This window comes from Panthera tigris, chromosome B1 (assembly GCF_018350195.1).
Source record: "Panthera tigris isolate Pti1 chromosome B1, P.tigris_Pti1_mat1.1, whole genome shotgun sequence".
Lineage (NCBI taxonomy): Eukaryota > Metazoa > Chordata > Mammalia > Carnivora > Felidae > Panthera > Panthera tigris.
In genome coordinates, this window is record NC_056663.1 from 52649949 (window position 1) to 52676172 (window position 26224).

The window sequence follows — 26224 nt, forward strand, 5'->3', positions numbered from 1 at the left end:
CTCTCCAAGCTCAAGGATCTCATACTGTTTTAGAAGCTGCCTGCTGCTCCTGTTGTGAGGAGCCCAGGAAATACTACATGAACAAGTGTTATTTTTTATTGCCTACTGGAAGAGCAGTGCTGCTGTTATTGTTATTTCTGCCCTCAGAGGACGATGTCACCTAGGCAAGCACCACCAAAGGCTGGACTAGCCTCTGAGAGAGACTTGGGGTGAAGAAGTCGCATGCTGTGAAGTCAGCATTTTTCCCCCACAAATGGTGACTCCTTAAGTTTGTTTCCTGTAGGTCTCAGTCCTTCTGAGTGACCTTCCGGAAGCATCTCTGGAACCTTGTGAACACTGACTTATTAAAAAAACGTCCAACTAGGGCTTCATTCCCTAACAGGGTTTCCTTCCACTTGTACACATACCGAAAAAAAAAAAAAAGGCTTGCTGAATTAATGAACCACTTCTCTTATCTATTTTTCCTGTTATCTAATTCTGAGGGGAAAGCTGGGAGCTCTGAGGGAGCTGGGAGACTCGGCTCACAACGCCTCCCTCCCACCCCGCTGAGAACAGCCTGGAATCCCTGAGACTGAGGGAGGGACGGAGACCAACCGTTCCTGAGAGACTGCCTCACACCAGCCTCAAGGAGCTGCAGGGACACCGCTCCCACCGAGGGTGAGTCCTTTCCTGGCCTTCCTGGGGACCCTCCACCCGGGAAGAGAGAGAGGCAGGGAGCTGGGAGGCCAGGAAGGCCAGGAGCAGCAGGGCGGAAGGAAGAGAAGGCCGAGTGAGCTCTCTCAGGCTGTGGGCAGAGGGGAGGTGCGGGGATAGGGGCAGGGAGAAGACCTGCCAGTGAGGATGGGCAAGAGGCTCTCAGACCTTTGAGGACAGGAAGAAAGGATGAGATTCTTGACAGACCAAACCGCAGATACAAGGCTTCCTTTCCCACTTCTTCCCTGTGCTACATTTTCTCTCTGTTTCCCTTTCTCCCAACTTGGTAGCGTGTAGTGTCTCTATTTCCGGGTTCAGCCTCCTACTCCAACAATCAGAAATTGGTGGGGATGGTCAGTCTCTCAGTAAAAAGTAAATAAATACATACCACACAAAAATGCCAACGGATCTGACCAGGTGCCCCTGGGCCCGCTTGTCTTTGCTCGCTCCAACACAGATCCATGCCTTTCCCCTGGGTCCACGCTGCTGATGCTCAGTCTGAGAACCCCTTGAGAAAGCTCAGGAAAACCCTTCCTGACCCCTGTCAGACCAGCCGGGTAGGCTCTCAGGCCAGAAAGTCTCAGCCGTGTTTCCTATGGCTTCATTAGTGAATTAGCGAATAGGCCTCAGGGCCCTCGGGATCTGACACTTTTCTTTGCCTATTTACAGGCCAAGGGTCAGCCAGGCTAGGTGTAGGGTTTAATTTTTCATTTATTCTGGAGCCAGACATGTGATGGGAAGGAGGAGTGGAGGTGGGTTTTGCAGGTGCACTGTAATGATTGTGGTTTTCTTCCCCAAGCCCACTGTGTGCTTTGAAGAGCTTGGTTGCATATGCTTTTGCATACAAGATAAAATGACCTCCCCTTTCTATAAATCCTGAGTTTGGGCAAATGAGCTTTGAATCTTATTTGTAGCTGAGAAAAGAGCCGAGTCCAAAAGGAGAGACACAGGTGAAGAAAGAGGGGCAGCTTTGAGAAAACACAGGTGGAAAGTGAGAAGATCCTGAGTCCAGAGTGAAGCGTTACTTAACAGCTAAGGCTCTGGGAGAGTTTGAAGGCAGCCGGTTTGTCTGAGTTCCTCCCCTTGCCCAAAGGTTGAAAACAGACAAGGGCATATTTTAACCTTGCAGCCTTAGGGAGGACTGGGTGAGCCCTTTTTTGGAATCGGGTAGGATTTAGTGCAGTCTCTTGGTGTCTGTGCACTTACTACAAATATCAGTTCTGCAAAACAGAGAATGGAAAATTGTTCCTTGGTGTATGCTTCCCTCTCCCAAAGCCTTGCTGGCTTCCTCAAGGATAAATTCAAAAGCTGTCTCAAACTTTATTTTCCCCCTGCCCAGCTCCAGCTTGCCTTGGCCCTCCTCATTTCCCCGAGTCCCCACACACTCACTCTCCTGCGGATTCACCAAGATGGAGGGAAACTGGAAGGCTTTTAGCTGGGCAGGATTAAGGAAGTGCCAATATCTGAAATGAGGGGAAGCATGACTGTGAAAGTCTGCTAGAATCCCACAACCTATCATCACAAAACTGGCTTGTCTCTTTTATTAGTAGTAGTGATTAAGTGTTTTGTCTCTGTTAGTCTTATTTGGATAAATGGGCCTAGAGTAAAAAGATATTTGAAAGTCCCAATTTATGAAGTTGTTTTTTTTTTTTTTTTTTTACAGAATACATTGGAGTTCATTTTTAGTGATGTAGACATTTCCTCTTTCTTCTAAAGAATTTGTGAAAGTGATTTTTCATTGACGAGTTCAAGGGGCGGGGGTGGGACGTTTAGACAGTTTTGTGAGGTTGGTATTGAGGAAATGGGAATAAGTTGCTCTTTATCCCTGCTCTATTTCTCAAGCCCAATAAAATATCCATTTCAAATGACTTTCTAATGCCTAGTTATATTTGCCAAGTGATTTATAGGACGTAAAGTTACAGTTTGCATGTGTAAGTCCAGAGATGTGTTAAGGCTGGGGACAGTAGAGAAGACGGCGTTGAGGGCTGGGGCAGCGCAGACACTGAATAAATTCAAACGATCAATCTCCAACTGTCTAAACACAGCACCAAGTGGAGATTCGAGACAATTATCCGAATAATTGCGAGGGGGGAGGCGGGCACTTTCACCTACCTTATCTAGATAAAGGGGCGACACAGGCAAATATTCGTGGCCCTGAAGGCCCTGCCTCGGTTCTCTCCATGATCACGGGAATTGGGGCGATGTTTCTGTAGGTTCTGGGAGCGGAGTCGGGATGGGGCCCGAATGAGAGGTTTCTAGAGAAGCTTAAAAAGGGCTCCCACCGCGCCACTGGGGGGCGAGGGGGGGGAAACGTGCCCCGCGGGACGCTCCGCGGGGCCTGATAAAGCCGCGTAGCAGATCTAAGGTCAATAAACCAAGTGGCGTCAGGCTCTGGCGGAGGGTAGGAAGGGACAGGAGAGAAAAGGGAGCAGGCTTAAGGTTGCCGGAAAAATGAAAAGGAACCGAGGACGGCTGAGTTCCAAATCTGGGCGCCAGTGACGAGCGCGCGGGGCCGGAACCCTGGGTCTCAGTGCGGGCGCGCAGCCGGGGAAAGGGAGCCGGCCAGGCGGACTGGGTGGGGTCCCCGTGGCGCGGCCCAACGAGAATAGCGACGACCTTAAAAGTGTCCCCGGGGAGGCCTTAGTGGGACGAGTCTGGGGCGAACAGTCCTAACCCCGTGGAGAGTTTGGTGAAGGAAACGAAAAGTAATTTAAGGGAGGAAGGGGCGATGGAGATTCCCAAATAATGGGAACACTCAATAAAGCCTCAGGGACCCCTCAAAGAGGCAAAGAAATGCCCCTAAAGGGGGTGGGGGGGGGGGGGGAGGAAGAAGACCGTATTAATTAGTGATCAATATTAATCCCTTTTGGGTGGAGCTTAAAAGTTTACAAATTCACTTCACATCGAGGTGTTGTTTCTCCCACACCTTACATGACGGGAAGAAAGGTTGGGAGCAGTTACTCTGCCCAAAGTTACATCGCCTGGGTGCACCGCAAAGGGGCTCGAACCCTTTGCCAAACAACTCCTCATCAGGAGCGATCTTCCCGGGAGCAAGCCCTGTGAGAAGCACGCAGCCCTCGCGGAAACCCGGGCAATGGAAACCCGAAGGGACACTGCTCTCCCGTAGGGTGGGTTAACGTCCCGAGTCCCTGGTCCCTCTGGGAGAGCCGCTCGTGCACAGTCCGAGTGGCCAGGTGGGAAAACGAATCGGTGGTGGTGGAGACGGCTCCTGCAGCAACAGGAGGCCGGGAGGAAACCCCGAGCGCGCGACCACACCTTCTAGACCAGCGGATCTTTGCAAAGAAACAACTAGACCGCTTGAGTTCTTGGCCACTTTGCAGCGGAACCTCCTCTTATCGTTTCTATTCCTGGCGAGGCTGAGGTTAGGTTGGTTTGGACGCATTCAACCATTAGGGCGCCACATAGGCCAGATAACCTCACACGGGTGTCGCTCCGGCGGCCCCCAGCCTCCCGAGCGGGGGTAATGGGCGAGAAAGCCCAGGCCGCAGACAGCAGAGTCCAGGTCGCGGTCAGTCGTGTGACCTCGTGCCGGGGCCTGGTGCTGCTCAGAACGCGTCCCGGATCGCCCTCTCCCAGATCTGAGCTTGGGGAGCTCAGACCCCGGGAATGCTCAACGCACAGATGGACCCGGGAGCCGAGGAGATCCGCCTGCGCGCGCCGTTCCAAGGGCAGGGGCTGGCGCGACCCTGGACCCGCTCGCCCCAACGCCGCTGCCCTCACGGTCTGGGCAGCGACTAGGGGAGCGAAGCCGCGTCCTTCCGCTGTCGTTCCAGTCTCTAACTCCCACGTAAGGTCCCTAAACAGTCCAAGAATTACAGTAGAAGTTTCATCAAAACGTGTATTTTTACATGCACACACCCACCCCCAGTTAGGCTGTTCCGCATTTCAACATCCCCCTGCAGATAGACACCTCCTTCCCATCCTAGTCGAGGGCGCAGCGAACCCGACTCCAGTCCGCAAAGCACTGGTTCAATCCTTTCCTTGGCCGGGTTTGGAGGGTTCCTAAGGGACTTGGATGGCACCCGGATCTGGCTCGCGGGCTTGGTGGCTACGGACGCAGAGTTCAGAGTCTCCCTCAGCCGCGTTCAAAGAGCCTTAATATTTCATGCACAGTTCCTGCCGGCGCGGAGGCCGGAAGCAGAGATTTCTCGAAGCTTCGGGACCTGGGACTTGTGGAGAGGCCACCGGATTCCCAGGCCTGGGCAAGCTGAAGTTCTGGGGAAGGGCACTGCCTTTTTATCATTTCTTGGCCGCAAACTCGACAGTTCCTCAGCGCCCCTCTTTCTGAGCCTAGAAAAGACTCCTGGCAGACCTTTCCCAAATCACATTTCGCTAAACCCAGGGTCAGTAGTGGCAATCCTGCGCACAGATGCCCGCCCCAGGGGGCCGGTGTCCAGGCGCCGGGCGCGGCTTTTACCGGGTCGGTGTTTGGCAGGGCGGAGTTTGGAATGGCTGCTGCTTTTTCTTAGATGCCGTGATGTGTCGTTTCTCCCTCATCCACCCTACCCACCGGTCTTAGGGATTTTCTTTATTCGTTTAGTATTGTCTTAGCTTTGCCTGTTTTCTCCTTTCCTTCGTTCATCCCCACCCATCCCCACCTCCCTCTCTGATTCTCGTTCCCCTCCCTCTAATTCAATTCCTGAGTTTCCTTTTCTTGCTTAATCAAAATCTTTCCCCCTTACTTTGTTCTTTATCTATAAAACGTGCTCTTCTTTTTTAACTGCGTGTCTTTCTATTTGCCCGGTCCTTGGCGGCTGCAGACCAGGCTGATCTTAGTAACCGCAGGATGCTTCCAGACACACGTCCCACATTTAAAATTTCCCTGTGTCTGGCTTGATCTTTTCTCATCCCAACCATAGACCCTTCCCCCTCGTGAAAAATTCGTTTTTATTAATTTGGGTGTACCACTTGCATGCAGAACTTACTGGATAAAGATGTCTCCTTGGGTGAATCAGAAGCCTTCTGTTGGCGAATTATTTTAATGTCTGGATATTAATCTACACAGTAGCTGTGCCGTTTGTCCTTACGAAATTTCTTGAATTTCCACCTCTAAATAAATAGCATACTATAAAGTCATTTTCCAGTGGCTAAGTGGAACTCTACCAAGATTGATTCACTACAAAACATGATGCAGGGTTTTTTGTTGTTTTTTTTTTTTTTTAATGTTGTAGAAACATTTCCTACTGAGCCAGATGATTTGTCCTGCCACACCATTTATTATGGCTTTTCACTAACTGCAAGATTTAACAGGAAATTGATATGGTATAAATAGATAACTTTTCCTTGTTCACCAGCTAAGACTTTATTTGCTTTCTGTTATATCACAGTACTTCTATCATAATAATGATAGAACAATTAGCCTCTCCTTGTAGATAAATAATGATTTTGAGCATTTATCATTGTTTTATGTAGAATTTGTTGTTAGAGCATACATGAAATTCTTACTTTTTTATAATAATGTTGATAAATAGTAGATCCTTTTTTGGTTTTAGATAATGACTGGAGACAAAAAAAAAATCACTTGTAGGGGAAAAAATCCTTAAGGTTTATTTAAGGAACTTAAAGAAAACTCTAAAGAAACTTTTCCTTAACAAACAGGATCATTAACAGGTAAAAACTTGACCATGGAGAATTAGGAAGGGAGGTGAGAAAGTCAGCTATGTTTCCTCTGCAATGATGCAAGGACAACAAAAATTAGGAAAGGTACAGCCTTCCTGGTCTCATGCAGCAGTCGCTGTGCAAAAGCATCTCTCTGGTATTAAGGGGAGGGAGGGTGTTATCGTCAAAGTGTTTCCAGCTTCTCAGAAGTTGACAAGAAGAATCTATGAGTTACTGTCTTAGAACTGCTCCCTAGAATTCAGCAAATAGTAACTATCGGCCACTTCAGTAGTTACTTAAATGCTATAGGGGGAGGGAGTGAAGAATTTAGGGTCCAGAGCAAGTTCTGAGAAGAGGCGCTATGTGGAAACAGGCTTGGGGCCCCAGGATTTGTTAGCAGCTCTCTGCTCTCCCTTGCCTTCTAGATTCCCCAGGCTTCTCGGGGCTGCCTTAGAAAGCTCTCACCAGAGTGGCCGCCCGGGTTTGCTCCAGCCACGATAACGGAGGGGCTTGCTATCTAATCTGGACAGCAGCATGAACAATCCATTAGACCTCAGCATTTATCCGGGGCGGGGGTGGAGGGAGGGATGCGGTCTGGCTGCCCCACCCGGTTCTGGGAGGCTTTGAGCTAACCCATCGGCGACAGGAGGGATTAATGAAATAGAGAGTTTTGTGTGGACTCAAAACTGACCACTGAATAATACGATTACTGATGCTGGTAAATTATAACTCTACCCATTGTCAGTGTAAGGACGAACTAGAATCCCTTTGGGTTTGGCAGATCACATTTCCTTTTAAGAAGTTCAGAATATTTTTACATTATCTCATTCAAACTCTACACCAGTCAAAGGGCACTGTAAGAATCCAATAATCACCAATATTCCTTGGGACTTGGGAGGCTTAAATCCATCCACCATTCTTTCGGTCATTCATTCAGCAAACATTTACAAAGCTTTTCTCTGCACCGGGCATTGTGCCTTGTACTGACAGGTTAAATTATTTGCCCAAGATGAGAACTTCACTGGTGACCGGGGTGGGACCCTAAATCAACTATTCCAGTCCCGTGACTGCTCACTTCTTTACTCCAACACATACAAATCAGAGACGTCGGGAGCTAGAAGGGCCCAGAGGTTATCTGGTTCAGCCTTCCATTCAGTGCAGGAATCCCCTCCCCAGAAGGCCAGCAACAGTCTCTACCCTCTACTGGTGCAGTGACAATCGCTCCTGCCTAAGCTTTCCACTTGAGTGTGGCTCATAGGACTGGCAGGTCTTTCCCTGGGAGAAGACCACCTCTGCTTGCCCATACCTAAGCTCAGGGTGCTAAGTCCCTTATGCTGCTGTGACCCACAATATCCCCACCAACCCAGCTGTGTCACTTCCCCTTCAGACTTCTCTTGGAAAGGGAGATCCCGGGTGCTGGACAGGAACCCCCGTGAAACTTTAAGGCTCTATGGGTCTTAGTCAATCCTCATTTGCCCACAGAGGATATTTGCTGGCAGAGGAAACACTACAGGCAGTAGCCAAAGAATCACAAGAGCTTGGATTCTAGTCCCAATGCAACTCCCCACAAACTGGATGACCTCAGGCAAGTTATTTCTCTTCTATTTCTGGCATATCCTAGAAATAAGATGTATGAATGTGCTTCTTAATAGTTGAGTGTCACCTTCTTCACAGATAAATCTTCCCTTCATAGATAATCTGAGATTATTCTCATTTACTGGTTAAAACCTTAAAAGCTACAAAAGGCAACTTCTGGGCAGTGGAACTCATGACAAAGAACATTCTGGAGACTTTAGATTTGCTGAGATACTACATTCAAATTTGGTCAGTGGTAAGAGTTTGGACTCCAATGTGATAATAATATGATTTGAATCCCATCTGTACTACTTACTGGCTATGTTATTTTGGGAAACTTTCTTAACATTTTTGTGCTTCAGTTTCTTATATTTTGAAGTGGTTACAAACTTTAGAGGACAGACAGGACCTCTCACCAGTCCCTGAAATAATCTCCAAAGTGTGATTCATTCAGTTTGGCATCAATGTTCCCCTTGGTTTCATTTGGCATTTTGTTTTGTTTCTTACCTGTGGCTCCAGAAATTAAATTTCCCTAATAAGGGATGGAAATTTACCTGACACTTTGTCAGATCTATTTTTAAGTTATCTTACCCAAAATTGAGTGCTGCTGGTGGTAGTAGGAATTTTGGATGCAAAAATTCTAGAAAGCAACGTTGCAGTATGGATGCAAAACCCTAGTGTTCATATTCTTTGACTCACTTTTTCCAGTAATAGAAATTTACCCCAAGGAAATAGTCAGAGGTTTACAAGGTGCTTTACTTACCAAAATTTATGTCAATTTGACAAGGACACATCAAACTTCTATTTATAACAGTGAAAAGTAGAAAATAACATGAACTCTGAACAGTAAGAATTTATGTACATAAACAGTGCAATGTATGTAGCCATCATATTGTTTCCTTGAAATATTTAATGACCTAGAAATGTCTCATATTTTTAAAAAATAAAAAGTAAATTGCAAAAGCACTCTATTCAGTGTGAAACTGTTGGAGAGAGTTCGGGGAAGGGAGAACACTAATGTTCTCAGGGGTTCTTTCTGGGCGGTGTGATTAGGACAGATTTTCTTTTTCTTGATATACTTTCCTGTATTTTCCAAATGAACTACAAGGAGTTCCTGTCTCTTTGAAATTAGAAAATGAGATGTTTTGAGAGGGGTGGGGAAGATTGACCAGATCCAAGATCTGTTTCTTCCTAAGATTTCATGACTATTGTGCTTCTGATAAAAGCTTATCCATTTTAGAGAATTCAGCTTTAGACTTCCTAAAACTCCAAGAATAGCCCTGGACTCTTGATTCCTGGCTAAATACATTTACAATTGGTGGGAGTGAGTTTTCCACAAAGAGGTCCCCTCATGTCCCTTTCGAAAATGTTTTCACAGTTGTCTCAGAATTTCACTTGTAACCTTGAGTGTTTCTGAAATTGAAAACAAGTCTAAGTTCTTGTAACTTTTCCTCTTCTCAAAACTCCCTTTGCTGACAGAAGGATGTGCTGGAATGTAAGGCCAGGTGCTGGTCCAGCTGCAAATAAAAGCTGATTATTCAGACTAGGGAGAAGAGGAGGAGAGCTTGGACAGGGGAGGGAAGACAGACATTTAGTGGTGGCCCAAAAGTTGGAGAGGGTGTTCAAAAGAAAAGACCTTTGTGAAAGCAAGAAAGTTAATCACTAAGAATGGGACTGAAGATCAAATGAATTACAAGACAAGTATTAATGAATGTCAGGTGCCATTATTGAAACTGAAATCATTTTAATTTGTACATAAATAAGTAGCAGTTTATAAAGATGAAGGTTGCTTCCTCCCCCTTTATAAGCAGGTGTGAGATGGGGTGAGGGAGAGAATGGTAACAAAAAGAAACAAAATCCCACCATAAAATTAAGGAGGCTTGAGGAGCCTGGCTGGCTCTGTGGCTGGAGCATGTGATGCTTGAACTCCAAGTTGTAAGTTCGAGCCCCACATTGGATACAGAGATTACTTAAAGATAAAATCGTTAAAAATTTTTTTAATGTTTATTTATTTTTGAGACAGAGAGAGACAGAGCATGAACGGGGGAGGGTCAGAGAGAGGGAGACACAGAATCTGAAACAGGCTCCAGGCTCTGAGCTGTCAGCACAGAGCCCGACGCGGGGCTCGAATTCACGGATGGCGAAATCATGACCTGAGCTGAAGTCGGCTGCTTAACCGACTGAGCCACCCAGGCACCCCAAGATAAAATCTTAAAAAAAAAAAACGTTAAAACTTAAGGAAGCTTCAAAAACCTTTGCACTGAAATTTTTAACTTAATGTAACACATTTGGTCATGAGAAGGTAAAAGTAACATCAAACTAAAGATCAGTTTCATCATTGTTAATTAGCAAATAAACATTTAGCAAATGAAAACTTGTAGTCTGAGTACCGTAGGAAGTATAGACTTACAATACCACTCTTATTCTCTTTCTCTGTGCTCTATACTTTTTTTTTTTTTAACTTTGAGGTCAGCCTTTGTCTATTTGGTTGGTTGGTTGGTTGGTTGACTGTTTGGCAGTAGGAAATATGAATAGAATTTTGGTAGAACCACAGAATTTTAGTTTTTGTAGAATTACAGTTTTGTTGACTGTTCATCTCTGACCTTCTCCACTACAAGGTAAGCAGGACCCAGTCAAGCAACATATTTATCGTCAGGCCACATTTGCTAGCCCCCTGCACTGTACAGACATGGTGGGAGTGCTGTCTTGAAGAATAATTCTCACAGGGCTGTGTTCCAGACACTTTTGCTGACTTCTTTACAACAAAAATTCTCAGCAACAACTGCTTTCTCTGCACACATCTCTCTAGGGAATTAAACCCAAAGCCTTGGGCAGACGGTAAGTACTTTTCACATGGCCAGGGTGAACCCCAAAGCAAGGGGTCTGAGACGCAAGGAGAACCAGAGCTGGAAAGGGTGCATATTTTCAAAGGCTTCGGAAAATGCTTTATTTTCTATTAGCTGGGAGTTCCTAGGTTTGTGGGCCAGTAAGATATTAACTGATTTTCTTATCAATATGTCATTTAGCATTCCCAGAAATTTCTCATCAGGCACAGGTTTCTTTTGAACACTCAATCTTTATATAATCTTTGTATAAAGATTATATAATCTATTTATATAATTTTTAAATAAATTTCAATATGTAATCCAAATAGAACAAGAGAGGTCAAACAATCCTTCCCTTGGCTCTGCTACAAACTGATTAACTAAACGGTACCTTGAATGGTCCTCTCATCTCTAAATTGGGGCCAATGAATAACATTTATCAAAGTGCTTTCACATGTATGTCACATTTGATCTTCACATTTTATTGCTCTTTGGAGTAATCAGTGTATTACTGGAGTATTGTGCCCGTTTTATAGATGAGGAAACTGAGACTCAGAAGTGTTGCATTGCCAAAGGTCACACCACTAATAAGTAACAGAATACAACTCAGAATGCCCTGCTCTAACTACCAAGTGCTGCCTTCCCCGCCCACCAGGGATATGCCAAGGATTCATGAGATAGTCTATACGAACTGATTTGTAATTGCTCTAATAGGTATTATCAGGATCCCTTAATTTCCTCTTTTGAAAATCATAGAATCAAGGGCTCTAAGACCAGCAAAGCTCTTAGAGCTGATCTAGCACCCCCCCCCCCCCACCATCTTCCTTCTGCAGGTGAGGCCCAAGGAGGTTAAGTGATTTGCCAAAGGTCATCTCATGAGTTAGTGGAAAATGACCAATGTGATTTTTAAAAATTAGTTTAAAAAACTGCCTACCAAGCCCATTTTTATGGCTTATTTTAAGCAAGTTAATAAGTATACCAGACATAGCTTTAAACCCAACTGAGTAAATGCTGACACTAGTTTATAGATTTAGCAGATAAGTAGCAATAAGGAATTATTCATCTCTCATTTATCAACCAGCCTCTCCAAGGTGCAAGCTATAAAGTGAAGCAAATAGCACTTTAAGAGCCCCCCCACATATGAGATCAAAACAGTGAAAATAAAGTGGTTTACAAAGCCAAACTTTTACAATGTGGCTGTGACTGAGGTTTCCTGAAGTGTGAAAAGAGAAAGAAATTTGGGCAAATTATTGCATTTCAAAAATAGGAAATTTCTTATACAGAACTCCAGATTCAGTTTCTAGATTTATTCGTTGTCACTAATTCATTCTTTTGAGTGTGTGTTGAGCACCTACTATGTGCCGGGCATTGTGGGGGATCTGGAGAATTCCTAAATACTATTGCAGACATCAGGGATTTTTTTAAGTTTAACAAAGTGACAAAATAACGTGCACACACACACACACACACTTGAATTTCAGAGTCAGCCGGTATAAAGGGAATGTTTATGTGGAAATAGGAGGAAAGAGGAGACTGCCTGACTGTTGGGGTAGCCACAACAAGGACCACACTGAGGAGGTGGCCTTGCCACAACCTTCTCCCCAACAGCATTTCTTTATCATGAGAATGGTGTTGGGAAACACTATGGGATGGGGGGGGGGGAGGATAAAAAGAGACGGTGAATTAATGGCCCCAATTGAGAACCACATAAAACAAATCCTGTCTCTTCCATTTAGCTAGGTATTAAATACAAACAAACTGGTGGAGAAGAGAAAGGAGAACTGATAGGTTGAACAGCAGTTGTAATATTTGTAATACAGTTCTAATGAGTAATATTAATGTGATCTGCTTATTTGGGAGGTGAGTGCTAATTAATTCCCACATATTATTCAGAAGGGCTGGCTTATTTTATTATTTTTAATCAATCCCAGTTTGTCAATGGTGAACCTGAAGCCCAAAGTTCAATGTCAATAACAGAGCAATCACCAATCCATTAGTGACTTTGCTCTCAGCTGCCCAGACAAAAGAAGCCGTGAAGCTTCTCTTTCAGCCCCACATTCAAAAAATTGAAGCATTTTCAAAACATTGAAAAGAAAACTTGAAATATATATGCTCAAAACCCTTTATTTTGTAGATGGGGAACCAAGGCTCAGAGAGTTCAAGTGACAAAGAGTGACCATTTAATTCGTGTGAAACTGATTGTGTGCGCTGCTAATAATTACCCAGGACAGCAGGCATAAACTGGAACACGGGATCACCCTATGAAATGATGAGAATTGGAACAACGATAAAGTCCAGAACTCCGCCCATTATGTGCCCTCCAACTTTTCTGTCTTATTTTCTTTATTTGGAAGGCTGGAATATTTATGAGTCCACAGGATATGTGGAAGATATTCAGTCTAGAAATATAATATATAGCGAGTGCCCCTTTTGGCTTGGTTTGTCCTTGGTTTAAGAGGGGCATGGAGTGACTAGAGTTTTGAATGTCTATGATTCCTTGAGACCCTGTGTCACATCCTCATACCCCCACCAGCCCCCCACTGGGGCTGAGCCAGGGTGACTGTTTCCACCTTCCTACAAAGGGCAGGCTGAGCAGTGCTAACCAGGTTCCCAGACTACCCCAGAGCTCAGTGCTGCCTTATCGCTAATCTTCTCACCCTGGTGATTGTATCAGGGTGAGGAAAGCTTGGCCTTGGGGTTCAGATTTATAGAGGGGAGATAGCAGTTCCTATAGCAGCATGTTGAAATAGAAGAACAGGGTATGACCAGGGTCCCAGATCCCCTGCTGCCAGCTTTGCCATGAAATAGCTGTGCGACTCTGAGTATGTATGTAGACCTTTCAGGGTCCTTGGACCAGAATCTCTGTGATGCCTTGCAACTCCAGCACACTACATCGATATCAGTCAGAGAGAGGCCATCCTGTGACCAATAACTGAGCCAAAGGTACATACATGGAGCCTTAATTACGCCACCAACAGGTGCACTAGAGCTAAGACGCTAGTGAGGCATCACATGGCATCTCCTGTATGTGCGTTTTTCTGTTCGCACTCAGGGGATGGGACCACGGCGCATGTGTTTCAGCCACATCCCTGATAGTACATCTTCAGTCATAAAGGACAGGGATTTTACACTGTATAAGGACAAGTTGAAACTCCAATTTTCTGAATTTAATTCAACAAACTTCTTAAAACATCAACTACATGCTAGAAACTATGGAAAATACAAAGGCACCAAATATAGGCTTTCTGCCCTCAAGAAGAGTGAAGTTTGGGAGAGAGGGATGCAGAGACAGGCAGGCACGTGGAGATATTACACTGAAATACAATGTGTTAAAAGGCTGTGAAACCAGAGGGAGAAAAGGGATTGATTCTGGGAATGGGGGGTTAAAATACATTTTTAAAAAATTAAAGGAGTATACATAAGAAGTAAGTCCTTGCTTTTCCCCTTTTATATCCCTCCTGGTACCAATGCCTTGTTCATAGGGGTAGTGTTTGGATTGTGAAAGCAAACTACTTGCCTATAAATCTCGGCTGTCACCTATCAAGCTGGGTGAGTTACTTAATAGCTTTGTGCCTCAGTTTCTTCATCTGTAAAATGGAAACAGAGTGATTGTGTGGCTAAATGAGCTAATCTATCCATGCAACATACTTGGCAGCATGCCTGGCATATAGTAAGTGCCCAGTGTTAGCTGTTCCTCAATAAATGTTTGCCTAGTAAATGGATTGAAGTTTTCATCTGCAGTCCAAGTCTTTTATCATACACACTCAGTCGGGCCTCATATTTTGGGTTCCTTGCTGAACACGCTCATTATCTGCGGCTAAGATTAGGTTCAGACTTAGAGGCCTGGCATTCCCGCCCTTCCACTGTGCAGGACCAGGAATGAACCTCTTGGTATCGGATCTTTGGGGGGCACAGAATGGCACGATTTGGTGCTATCCACTTGGGGACCCCCCTAGGTTACAAACGTTGACGTAAGAAGGTGTCCATTCTCTTCATCTGACAGACAGGAAATTAAAGTTTAGACAAGTTAAGTGATTTGCCTGCGGTCCTGCCACTCGCTGGGTGGAAGTGTCCGGGATTAGAACCCAAGACTTCTGACTCCCAGATCAATGAGCTTCCACCATTGGCTGCCCAGATCCTGCCCTTCCTGGCCTAAGTTGCACTCTCCAATGAGTGTCTTGAGCCACACCAACATCCACTCTCTCTACTGGGCCCCCGAGAAAAGACTGCCTTGTTTTTTGGTTCTTAAGTCTCATCGAACGCAGAAGTAGGGCCCTTTACCTGTCAGGGCTAGCCCGTGCTCCAAGTGGGGAAAACAACAGCGTGTACCCCCTTAACGCTAGGAGTTAAGTTGTCTCCGGTATTGCCTTACTCCTTTCATCCTTATGAAGTAAAGCGCTTTGCAGGTTACGTTCTCGGTTCTCACGTTAGTGTCACCAACAGAGAAGGTGGCCTTGGGGGCTTTCGCTAGAAAGGCAGAGGAGCTAAGGCACCCTGCCCGGGTTCTGCAGCCCGTCAGGCGCTCCCACATTGGCCGGGCAGGCCTTCTTCTCGTTCCGAGAAGAAAAAGAGGCAAAGCAAGGTGGGAGAAGGAGGAACTGGGAGGAATTAGGAGGGGAGCGCGAGAATGAACTCAGCTCCAGTGTATCCCAAAGGAGCAAGTAAAATGCCTTTGCTGTTGGAAACGAATACTTGCTCAATCAGAAAGTAAGCGTACAAAAATGGGGGAAATGCCACGTGGGGCATCACCAACTTTACCCGTAGGTGTACTTTTCTTTATCTACTTATCTTCTTATCGATCACTGTATACGTTTCTAAAGAACACGAATGGAATAGTCGCCGGTGTCCCGGCTTTTCTCACGCCCCGCGTGGCTGCCGTGAAACTCCTTCTAAACTGTGCTGCACGTGAGACTGGCGGCGGCGGCCGAGTCCCGACTCGCAGGGCGCGGCCCCTTCGCTCGGGAAAGTCGCTCCTCTCCCCGAGCAGCGCCGGCGGACACCGCGGCCCCGGACGCCCGCGCCGGCCTCGCCCGGGTAAGAGCGGAGGTCCCGGCAGCGGCCGAGCGGGAGAGAGGAGGGGCCCCCAGGGGAGGTGTGCGGCCGTGGCCCCGAGGGCAGGGGTGCGGGGGGCGGGAAGCGCGGCGGCCGCGGGGAGGAAGCGGGCCCCGCGCTTCGGGCGCCAGGCCCCGGAGACGCTTCCGCACCCGCCGCCCCCTCTGCGGAGCCGGGCCGGGGCGCGCCGGAGGGGCGGGCGCGGCCGGCCGGGGGCTGACCCCGAGCGCCGCCGAGTCTGCGGCCGGCGGCCGCGCCGCGCTCGCCTCCTGCCGCCTCGGGTTACGCGGCGGCCGTCAGCGCGCACCTCATCAATAAGGCCTGACAGGCCGCCGGCTCCGCGGCCATCCATCACGCGGGCCCGGCGCGGGCTGCGCGGGCGGAGGCGCAAGGGCACCCGCGCGGGGGGCGGGAGCGGGGGGGGGGGCCGGGAGCCGGCGGCCCCCCCCGGAAGAGCCAGACCCGGGATGGGCCGGTGTTCGCCGAGGGGCCGGGGGATTTCGTGCAAGCCCCAAACAGAACCGCGTGGTCGCGGGAAGCATTTGTCTATCAATCAACAAATATTTGACGTTAGTCCACCCCTTAATCCTAGTTGTCTTTTTAGGATGTGTTCATTTGTTTTTAAAGAGCTGTAAGGGAGCTTAGAAATGATGTAGCGCAACCTGTCCATTTCACAGATGAGGAAACTGAGAACCAGGTGGGGCGTGTGGGAGGCTGGACATGCGGGAGGTCACACGACCGGGTGATGGTAGAAACTAGAGCCCACATCGCCTGACCCGGACTCCCAGCCCAGGCGCCGCCGGCCACAGTGGAACTCTGCAGGAGCCATGACCCGTATGCGTGTGTGGCTTCCAATGTATGAAATGGGGGAAGTCGTGCATGTTCTAAGTTTCGTCTGCTTGTCAGTGCAGGAACTATGCAGGGTCCTCACAATCCCTGCTCCCAAGCGAGGCCACCGCATCCCTAGGTCTGCAAAGAGAATAGTTAATGAGGCAAAAGTATGGGGAGTGGGAGACACCTACACATACAAATAATGTAGTTCCTTGAATCTATTTACTTCCTCCTCCCACCTACCCTCCCCCCCCGCCCCCCCCCCCGCAAGGAGTTTACATGGTTTCTCTTCATGCATTCATCTACTTCCAGAACTTTCTCCCCATTGCCTGTTTGCTGGACTCTTTCTCACTGATCTGAATAGTTTGAGTGTAGAGACTTCGTTGTGTTCCTCCTTATATCTCTCCAAAGTTTGCAGGGTGCCTGGCACATAGTATGTGCCAAATGTTTGATCTATGAATTTCAACACTTGTAAGAGAATTTAAATAATTCCAGTTCAGAAGACATCGAGGCTGAAAGAACTATCAGATCATGGTGTTCCTTTCATAAGAGGAAGACTGGTCCACAACCCTGTCCTTGATTTACCTAAGGCTTCCCAGGAGGTAAAGTCGATGCTTGGTGGTTCCCAGGGTTCCCTTCCTTTTTTTTTCATTGCCTGCCATCATGCTCTCCTAGTTGTGATTCCTGCGCCCTTTTCACTTCTTTCCTTGCCTTCCCACCTTTTGGTTCTTCCACTGATTAATTAGCAAGCTCTCCAAGGATGGGGATGAGAGTAACAGGGAAATCCACAAAACCAAACTGTTTGCTCTGGTTCTAATAGGAAACAAAATATTTTGTGGGGTTTTGTTCTGTTTTTCTATATTATGGTGTTATGATGGTATTGTTGGTTTTTTAATTCAAGTGAAAAGGATAAGATTAAAGCCCATGGCAATGGGTGTCTGTTAACCTTAACATTATTCATTTTCCCTCCTTGACCACAGTGCTTTGACTGTAGTTGGAAACAAGGATATTATCCACAACTCTGGGAAAGGATAGAAATCAATACACACACTTTTATTGAGCAGGAAATGTAGCAGAGCCGTTCTATGGCCGAGGTAATCAGTGGCACTTGGGTTCCCCTGTGATGTCCACTAGACTATGATTTCTGTAAATACAGGTACAAAGTGTGGTTTTATCTGGCACGGGGCACTCTTTCTTCCCATTACCATCCACCCGATGGTTGCCAATCCATGTGCACATCATAAACTGCAGCTAAGTGTAATGAAAATTGATGTGAGAGTCAGAGTCAAAACAACTTAACCTGCAGAGCTGTTGGGAGGGTTGACTACAATCATGTGCAGGAAAGGCCCCGGTCCAGCAAATGCTTTCCCTTTAGTTCATTCAGAAATACAGCCCTCCTCTCAGGGGTACACTCAATTTTTCAAGGCCAGGCCTTGGCTTCCTCTTGCCTCATGGGACTAGCTGGAGGAAACCCAGTCTGCCTGGGGAGACCGGGCTCTGGTCAGCTGGGTCGCTGCATCCTCCACTGCCAGCAGGTTGCCTGGGAAGTGACTTTGAAATTTCTGAGCTTCTGATGACTGGCTCCAGGACTCTTGGGATGAGAAAACAGAATAACCCATCCTCATGCGCCACCCTCCTTGCAGCCCACTGTGAAAACTGAGTGCAAGTGTGGGACATGTAGGAAGCAGGCACTGGAACTGCCATAGCATTTCCCGTGGATCTGGAGGAAGGATGAGCAATAGGGAGGACCAGCCTTGGAAACTGGATCCTTTTGAAAGAGATGCAAGGCTTTCTTTTGTATATAAATCACTCTTCTGAAGTGTTTTAGGTGGGAGTTGAACATGTACCAGGGATGTGGCGTCTCGCTAAGGACTGGGGATGGCTGCACGCACAGGGGTGGGGGGGGAGGGCAGGGAGAGAGATAAAATAAGGGCTGAAGAATCTTATCCTACCCCAGCCATACTGTTTCCCCCCTGCTTTTCGAGAAAACTAATTTATTGAGATGAAGTTTACTTCCAGTAAATTTATCCTTTTTAGTGTACAGTTCTTTGAGTTTTGACAAACACACAAATGGTGTAACTACTCCCACAATCAAAATATAGAACAGTACCAGCACTCCCCAAAATTCCCTTCTCCCCTTTTGTAGCCACCTCTTCCTCACCCCCCTGCCCCTGGCAACAACCACTGATCTGTTTTCTGTCCCTATGGTTTTGCCAGTGTGACTGTGTCATATGAATGGATTCACTTAGTCTTTTGAGTCTGGCCTCTTTCGTGCAGCCCCAGTGCCCGAGATTCACTCATGTTGCTGCACGTGTTTGCATCTCATTGTCTTTTGTTCCCAAGTAGTATTCTGTTGTGTGGATACATATCCCTGTATCTATTCCCCAGTTGAGGATCATGTATGTGATTTCAAGTTTGGATCAGTCATGTATACAACTGTAGGGCTTGAAGATCCCAGCAATCCTCTTTTACAGATTAAAGGCTAACTTAGATTTAGCTGTTCTTATCCTGAAGCATACTGGGAACAATACATCTGCTCAGGAGCCACGTTCAACAAGTTTGGGGTGAGGATGTCAGAGTCCCTAACAATAGTGGTATATGGAGGTGTGGGGTGGGGGAGGAAGAGAGCAGAAAATAAAGAAATGAATGAATAAATCTGGTGAGGAATGAGTGTGTGCTAACTACTGAAGCAGGGAGGGGTTGGGGGAGGGGAGAGAGAGGGGATGAAAATTTAGGGCTTTTGAAGTGGACTAAAGACATTTCTCACATGGTGATTGAGAAATTGATCACTTTTGATTGATGAGGCTCTGTCTTATACTATCTGCTCTCAGCCTTCTGCCTTATCCCCACCACACCCCCCAAGCAGAGTGGGGACTTCTCCAGAGACTTTGTAAGGGGGTGGGTGGGAGATTCGTTCCCCTCACCAGGGAAAGGCTCCAGCTCCTGAGGTGAGGTGGTAGGAGATGGCCGAGGGAGTATGGGAGGTTAGCAGAGACTCCTGGGGTTAGCTCTGCACCTCCAAGAGTGAAAAGCTCCCCTTCTTCTAGGTGCTGATTATTCCATTTCACTCAGACCTTTGCTTCATGCTCTGTCTCCCTGTAGTTTCTTGCCCTGTGGCAATTTGCTGTTTATTAGTGCTTCTGCTGAAGAGGGCCTGGGGCTGTGGAAGAAAGCAAACTTGAAATCTAGAGCACCTGTGTCTTCCAACCAAACTCACAGATACCAAATGAATGGGGTGGGGGGGGGGGAGTTGAAACTAGTTGAAAAGACAAGGAATGCCAGGGATCTTCCAGTCTTCATACTCTCTCAGGTCAGAGTATAGTACATACCCTTGGAGGGAGATAGATGCGTGTAGTTATTGCAAGCTGCATGCCTCTGCTTTTCTCCTGCTGTTGCAAGAAACCAATTATTTCCAAACAATGAGTACCTCCAAGCCCAGATGGGTGTTACAAGAATGAACCGAGCACTCTCTATGGGCACCTGCTACAACTGTGAGTTGGTGGCACGTAAAGCCACGTTACTGTCCTTTACAGGGAAGCCCAGGCCTGTCTGGAGTGGGTCCTCACAGGCGTGAAGGACCTCAAGGCCTCCAGCCGCCCCCGCCCCGCCCCCCACCCCTGCCGCTGTTTTCGCACTTGGGCTTCGCGCTTCCTTGACACTTTCCTGTCTCTCGCTCTGCCGCGCCAGGTCGCGGCGCCTGCCTGGGCGTCTTCTCCAACTCCGGGTCACCTCGGGCTCCGTGGCCAGGGGAAGGGTGCAGGGGCTGACGGAGGAGGGGGCAGCCTGTGCGGAAACGCGCCCGAGCTGGCGATCGGAACATCACGTCTCTGGTGGCCTCACAAGTCCCCCGATATGTGCGTCGGGGTCTGACAACTGGCAGCGCTCCAGCCGCTGGTGTCCTCGTCACCACCACTGCCCTCCCTGGCAGCTGGGCGGGGGATGGGAGTGGGGGGCGGGGTAAGCCCTCGACTCCGGATTGACCTCGTCCCTATCTGGTCCCTCTCCTCCGATGGAGGCCTGGCGCTTTCCTTCCCATTTCTCTTGCTGGCTTTTTCTCGAGCTGTCTCTATTTCTGTCGCCAGGTCTCTTGATTCCCATTTCATCTTCTTTCTCTAGATTTGTGCTTTTCTCTCCCATCTTCCCCTCCCTCTTTTCTCTGGTCTCCGTCTTTAATTCCTCTCTGCTCTCTCTGCGTGTCTATTCCCTGCTGTTTTTCCCATAACGCTCCACCATTAATACTCAATATATTTGAATTTTTTATTGTCTGTCTTCCTCTTATAGAATGTAATCTCCTGGAAACAGAGTTTTCTCTATTTTGTTCCATGCCGAATCCGAGTGCCGGGAAAGTTCCTGGCACAGAGTAGGTGCTCAATGAATATGGAAAGGAGGAAGGGAGGAATGCATGAGTGATCCCGTCCCTCTCCGGCTTGCTAAGGCCCCTCTCACTCTCAGTTGCTGCCCCCTACTTTTTCTCTGTGCTCCTCTTGGCCTGCCTTCCCTTGTCTACCTCCCCCCATTCTCTCCTTTCTCCTGTTTCTGACTCTCTCCATAGCCCCCCTTCATTTTTTCTGGGTCCTAGTGTCTGCCTGGCTCTCTCCATCTTTTCAGGAGTTGTGGGTCTGGGCCCTCCGTGCTCCGGAGACGGTACACCCGGCACCCTTGTCCGTCTTTGCTCTTTTTTCCGGGGAGTCCCTAGGCCTCCCTTGCCAATCGCCACCGCCTCAGCGCCTAATCAGGTTCTTCAGTTTAACTCAACTTCCAAAATCCTGACTGCGCTCCGTGCCCGGAAATCCCTTCTTCCTGCAGATTCCGGAGTCCAGGGACTCCGGGGTTTCCCTAGGGGCAGCCTAGATTTGGGCAGATTTGTAGTTGGCCAGGGTGGGGCTGAGCATTGCAGATAAATGCTCTCCAGTAACCCAGACTGTGCTACTCTCTTGGTGTCCAGCCTGGACCTCAGTGACTTACTTTGTGAACTGGTGGTGACCCTGGGCACCTACTATGTGCCAGGAGACACATTCCCCTTTGAGGGGAGTGCTCCATTCTCCAACTGCCAGCAGCCCTGGGAGATGCCATTAGCAATCCCTTTTGTAGTTTTAATCATTCAACAAACATTTATTGAGCAACTACTGTGTGCCAGCCACAGTCGCGGCCCTCGTGGAGCTTACCTTCTGGGGTGTGTGTGGGGAGGGCTGTGTATAACCAACCACAGATAAATGAATTTATAACTCCAGGGAACATAAGGCCTGTGGATAAAGCAAATTAATATTCTATGTATTCCAAGAACATTTATGGAGTTCTTGTTATGGACTCGGTGTTGTCAGCACTGTAGTTTCTAAAAGTCTCTGCCAGGGAGGGAGTGGGGAGGACCCACAAGTAAACATATTGAGGCCCATGTCACCAAGAGAGATCCCAGAGGTGACAGTTTTGGTCCCCAAAGGGTAGAGGCCCTCCCCTCAGCTCAGAGTCTGCAGGCAAGGAGTCTCCATGGAGCTTGGACAGTGGGTACAGGAAGCTCCCGTTTGCTGCTGTTTTCATAAGGTTCTTGGGTGAGGAGGGAGAGAAGGAGCCAGGCTGGGAAGGGGGAAAGGGGCCTGTGCAAAGGCGTCAGCGTGGCCGCAGTGAGTTGAACGATCTGGGATCCGCAGCCTGCTGGCCCAAGTGCCCGGACTTTCGGGCGCCGCAGAGACTGGGTTTCAGTTCTGCCCTCTGCGGCCCCGGGACCTAAGGAGCTCCCTCCCCATTTAAAAAGTCGCTGGCATCCTTCCCGAATTTAATGAAAATGTGGGGCCTCGTTTTTGTTTTTCTTTCCCTTCCCACGGGCTGTTAGGTTATGAGACACGACCTGCTTTGTTTTAAATTGATTTTAATTTTTAAGTGTCGGGCGTATTCATTAAAGCAAATTTAGAAATATTTGAAAAACAAAATGCAGGTTTAAAAAAGTTTCATTATAGATATAAACTCAATATTAACTAGAGTGGAAAAAAGAACTGAGACTCAGGAATCTAGATTCAAGACCTGCTGCCGAGTGCACAGTCTTTGCCACCTGGGACAGGTGTCTTAACCTCTCCGGTCTCTGAGTTCCTGTTCCTATGAGACAGTAACACCCTCTCTTCCTCCCTCTCGCTCGTCGATGTTGTTTCCTCGAGAGAAAAAAAATGAAATCTGGGAGCGTTCTATAATCTTGAAATGACTATAAAATATTAGGAGCTGTGCCAAAAACTCCAATCCTCACAGCCCGAAGCACCAAGGAGGCGTTCGCCACGGTCTGTGAGCGACATCATGGCTTCACTTTGCAACACCGAATAGTATTTTTAAAAACAAGACAGAATCGGAAAGCGTTGCTGCCTTTGCTCCGTTACATCTGCCAGCGGGTGATGATCACTTCCTGGGGTGCAGAGCTCGGTTCCCGGTGGGAGGGGGTAAGGGTCTCTAGGTCCCCGACGCCCTTCCCTCCCCGCCCCTCACAAAGAATTCTGGGTGTGGAACACCGGGCTCTAGGAGGGAAAGAAGGTCTCCGTAGCTTTGCAGCTTAATTCGTTCTGCATGTTTGCATCAGCTGAACGGCCCTGCTCCGCAATTTGGTTCTCCCAGCTCCGCCCGCTTGTGGGGGCGTGGGTTTGCCCTGGGAGCAAGGTGGGCCACACGAGCAAGGCCCGGGAGTCGCAGTGGAAGGAGGAAACGTATGGACCCGGTGGGGGAATTCGAGGGCCCTGTGGGGACCGGAGCCAGTCTACGTTCAGCGCGGGTCACTTTGCATGTCTTGTCATGAGCCCTGGCGCTCTAGTCCATAAGAAGCGTCTACATCTGGGAGGGATTCGTTATAAAGGGCGAGGGGAGACTCCTGTCGCCCCTCTGGTTCTCTCTCCCTATGGGGGTCTCTTGTTCCGATTAGAAGACTTTGGGGGCCCCGTGTTTCTTCAGACACGGTTGGTTTTCGGGTGGCTGTCCGCGAAGGCTGATGGCCGCAGGTTGCCAAACGGCTTACTAACCCAAATCTGAGATTGTGGCACCTGAGGTTGCGCTCCGTTTAAAATAAGCTGGCTCGGCTCCGGCTAGGAAATCCGGTTACCCCGTGAGGGTAGACCCTCGCTGGTGTCACCGTGAATTCCATCGCCCAGTTTATTAACCCTTTTGTTCAGGGAACTAGAGTTCAGCTTCCTCTGTACACTATGTCCAAACACAACTGTGTCTCTACCAGGGTTTGGACCAGCTCATGTCCGGGAGACCTTAGTGGAGCAAGAAAATGCAATCTATTCTTGTGTTCTGGGGAGATTAAAAAAAAATTTTTTTTAATTTACATTCATTTATTTTTGAGAAACAGAGTGTGAGCAGGGGAGGGGCAAAGAGAAAGGGAGACACAATCTGAAGCAGGCTCCAGGCTCCTAGCTGTCAGCACAGAGCCTACTCGGGGCTCAAACCCACGAACCCACGAACAGTGAGATCATGACCTGAGCCGAAGTCGGACGCTTAACCGACTGAGCCATCCAGGGGCCCCGGGGAGACTTTTTGTTTGTTTTTAAGAGTGCAGTACATCTAAATAATTCTTATTTGTCTAAAATCTCAGGACTTGACTCTTCATTAGACCCAGGCCCTTAGTAAAAAAAAAATTTTGCAGTGTCAAATTTTCCCTCTTGACTATGGGAAAGAAAAGAAAAGAGAACGTGAGTGGTATTGGGCCACCATCCCAGGCCAGCCCAGGGACATGTCCTTAAAAATAGCCAAGACTCCGAACCTCAAAGCACCCCCTCCCCTTCCCAGCGGCCTCCTGAGCTAGAGAGAAGCCTGGGAACTTAGCGGCAGCCGATAAACCTCCTCCAGCCGGCGGGCCAGCGAGGCCTTGAAATGCTCCCCGCTCCTGGCAACGCGTAGCGGCCGGCGCGGGGGCTCCCGCCTTGTCCTAGAGAGGGGAGAGGGAGGGGGCCGGGCGAAAATGGAGGCAGGGAATGAGGCAAAATGAAACACCCCCCAAAGGAACAGACAGCTAGCCAACCACCTTCTGGGCCATCCTTGAGCTGAGCCCTTTGGGGAGAAAATTTGGAGCGCCGGGCCCAGAGAAAAAGGCCACCGGAAAGAGACACAAACTTCTCCATCCCAGGCGCATTCTTAGAATCAAGGAATCTTTCAAGATTCCCAGACCTCAGCACACCTGAAGAGCGCCAGCGGGGTGGGGGGGGGGGCGTGGGTAAAAGAGCTGTCATGTCCCTTGTCAGAAGATTCGCCCCCACCCCGCCCCCACAGCCGTGAATCCGGGGTTCCTAGCAAGCGAGCGCTTAAGAAAAGCAGGCTTTTCTATCTAGGGTCTCACAACAGCCACAAAAAGCAGGCAGGGCCTGTTGTGCACCCTTCCTTCCCCCCCCCCCCCCAGGAGACTGAAGGTCCGAGAGCTCTGGTGTGGGGGCAGTGATGTGGGAGGCTCGCCCCTGGGCACCCAGCTAATGTGAAACTCAGCACACATCCTGCGCTGCTGGAAGAAGTCTGCCTAGGAGTGGCCTGCGTCCTTGGCTTTGGTGAGGACGCTTGGATGGCCAGACGCTAAGCCCCAAGCCCAAGGCTTGTTGCTAAGAAAATTCACTGCCCAGGCCGAAGGCTCGGCGCTGAGGACCGCATGTGGAAGGCAGCTCTGAGACCTAAGGCATCGCTGGAGCCACAAATCCCCACTGAGAAAAGAAAGGCCAAAACAACTTGCCGCTCGACTAGCCCAGACTTTTAACTCTCCAGAAAGCCCTCGTAGGCCAATGGGGATGTTGTTTCAGACTGCGCAGAGATCGAGCACCCTTCTCCACCATTCGGCTGAATATGCGTGCGCCCGCCGAGTGTCCTCCCCCAAACCGCCTCTCCCCAGCTCCAGCCTCCGGGGTCCTCAGAACACCCTCCCTCTTAAGTTCCTAGACACCTGGGATCTGCTGCGCCAAATTCTGCAGAGGCGCTGGCGAGGAGTTGAGGGAAGCTGGAGAAGGGTTCCTAAACACACCGCCCTAAGCTTCCGGGGCTCGAAGGGTCCTGGGCCAGCAGCTCCTAGGGGTGGGACGGGGAGGCGTGGGTGCGTCCAGCCGCAGCGCAGACCTTACGTCGCTCCGCCGGGCGCCTCAGTTTTCTCTCCTAGGCTCCGGCCCCTCTGGACCTCCGAACGTTGAGCTCAGGAAAGAGAACTCCCCGCGCAGCCGCGCTCAGTCCTTCCTCCGGGATTTTCCTGAGAATCCCCACGAGTTGGCCACGATCCCTGTGGGGTTTTCCTTCCAATCAGCCCTGCGTCCTACTCTCGTCCTCAGCGCTCAGGTTGCCCTCGCGCAGGCCAGGAATCCACCACTGATTACCAACAGCTGAAGCTGGCGTAGCCCCTTACCCTTCCTTCGCAGACGCACAAGTTTCGTGTAGGATGGTACCCCGGCCCCCTCCCGACCCCTCTAATCTGGTATGAAAAACCTGCTCTAGGGAAAGAAACTCGGCCTTAGTGGGGCGGGGTGGGGGGAGTTTAACCGAAAGGGTGAGAGCCACCGGCCGGGTGTTATCTGGGGCTGAAGGCTGCGGTAATCGATGGGTTATTTTTACGCGGTAATAGGGCCCTGTGATTGCTCTATTAACCTTTAGACCTGTCTGAGGGACTCTCCGGATCGCAGCCCCGCTGAGCT

General features: G+C 48.8%; 1 protein-coding gene across 2 annotated transcripts in view; it reads left to right on the forward strand.

Moving 5' to 3' along the window:
* Positions 1–546: 546 nt before the first annotated feature.
* GATA4 (GATA binding protein 4) overlaps positions 547–26224 on the forward strand; it is a 79952-nt gene continuing 54274 nt past the window's right edge. The window contains exon 1 of one of the 2 annotated variants that reach the window (XM_042983583.1): positions 547–657. The gene's annotated coding sequence lies outside the window, so the exon portion shown is untranslated. Of the gene's footprint in view, positions 658–25774; positions 26008–26224 lie in introns of those variants that run through there. The other variant, XM_042983585.1, reaches the window with a different exon arrangement.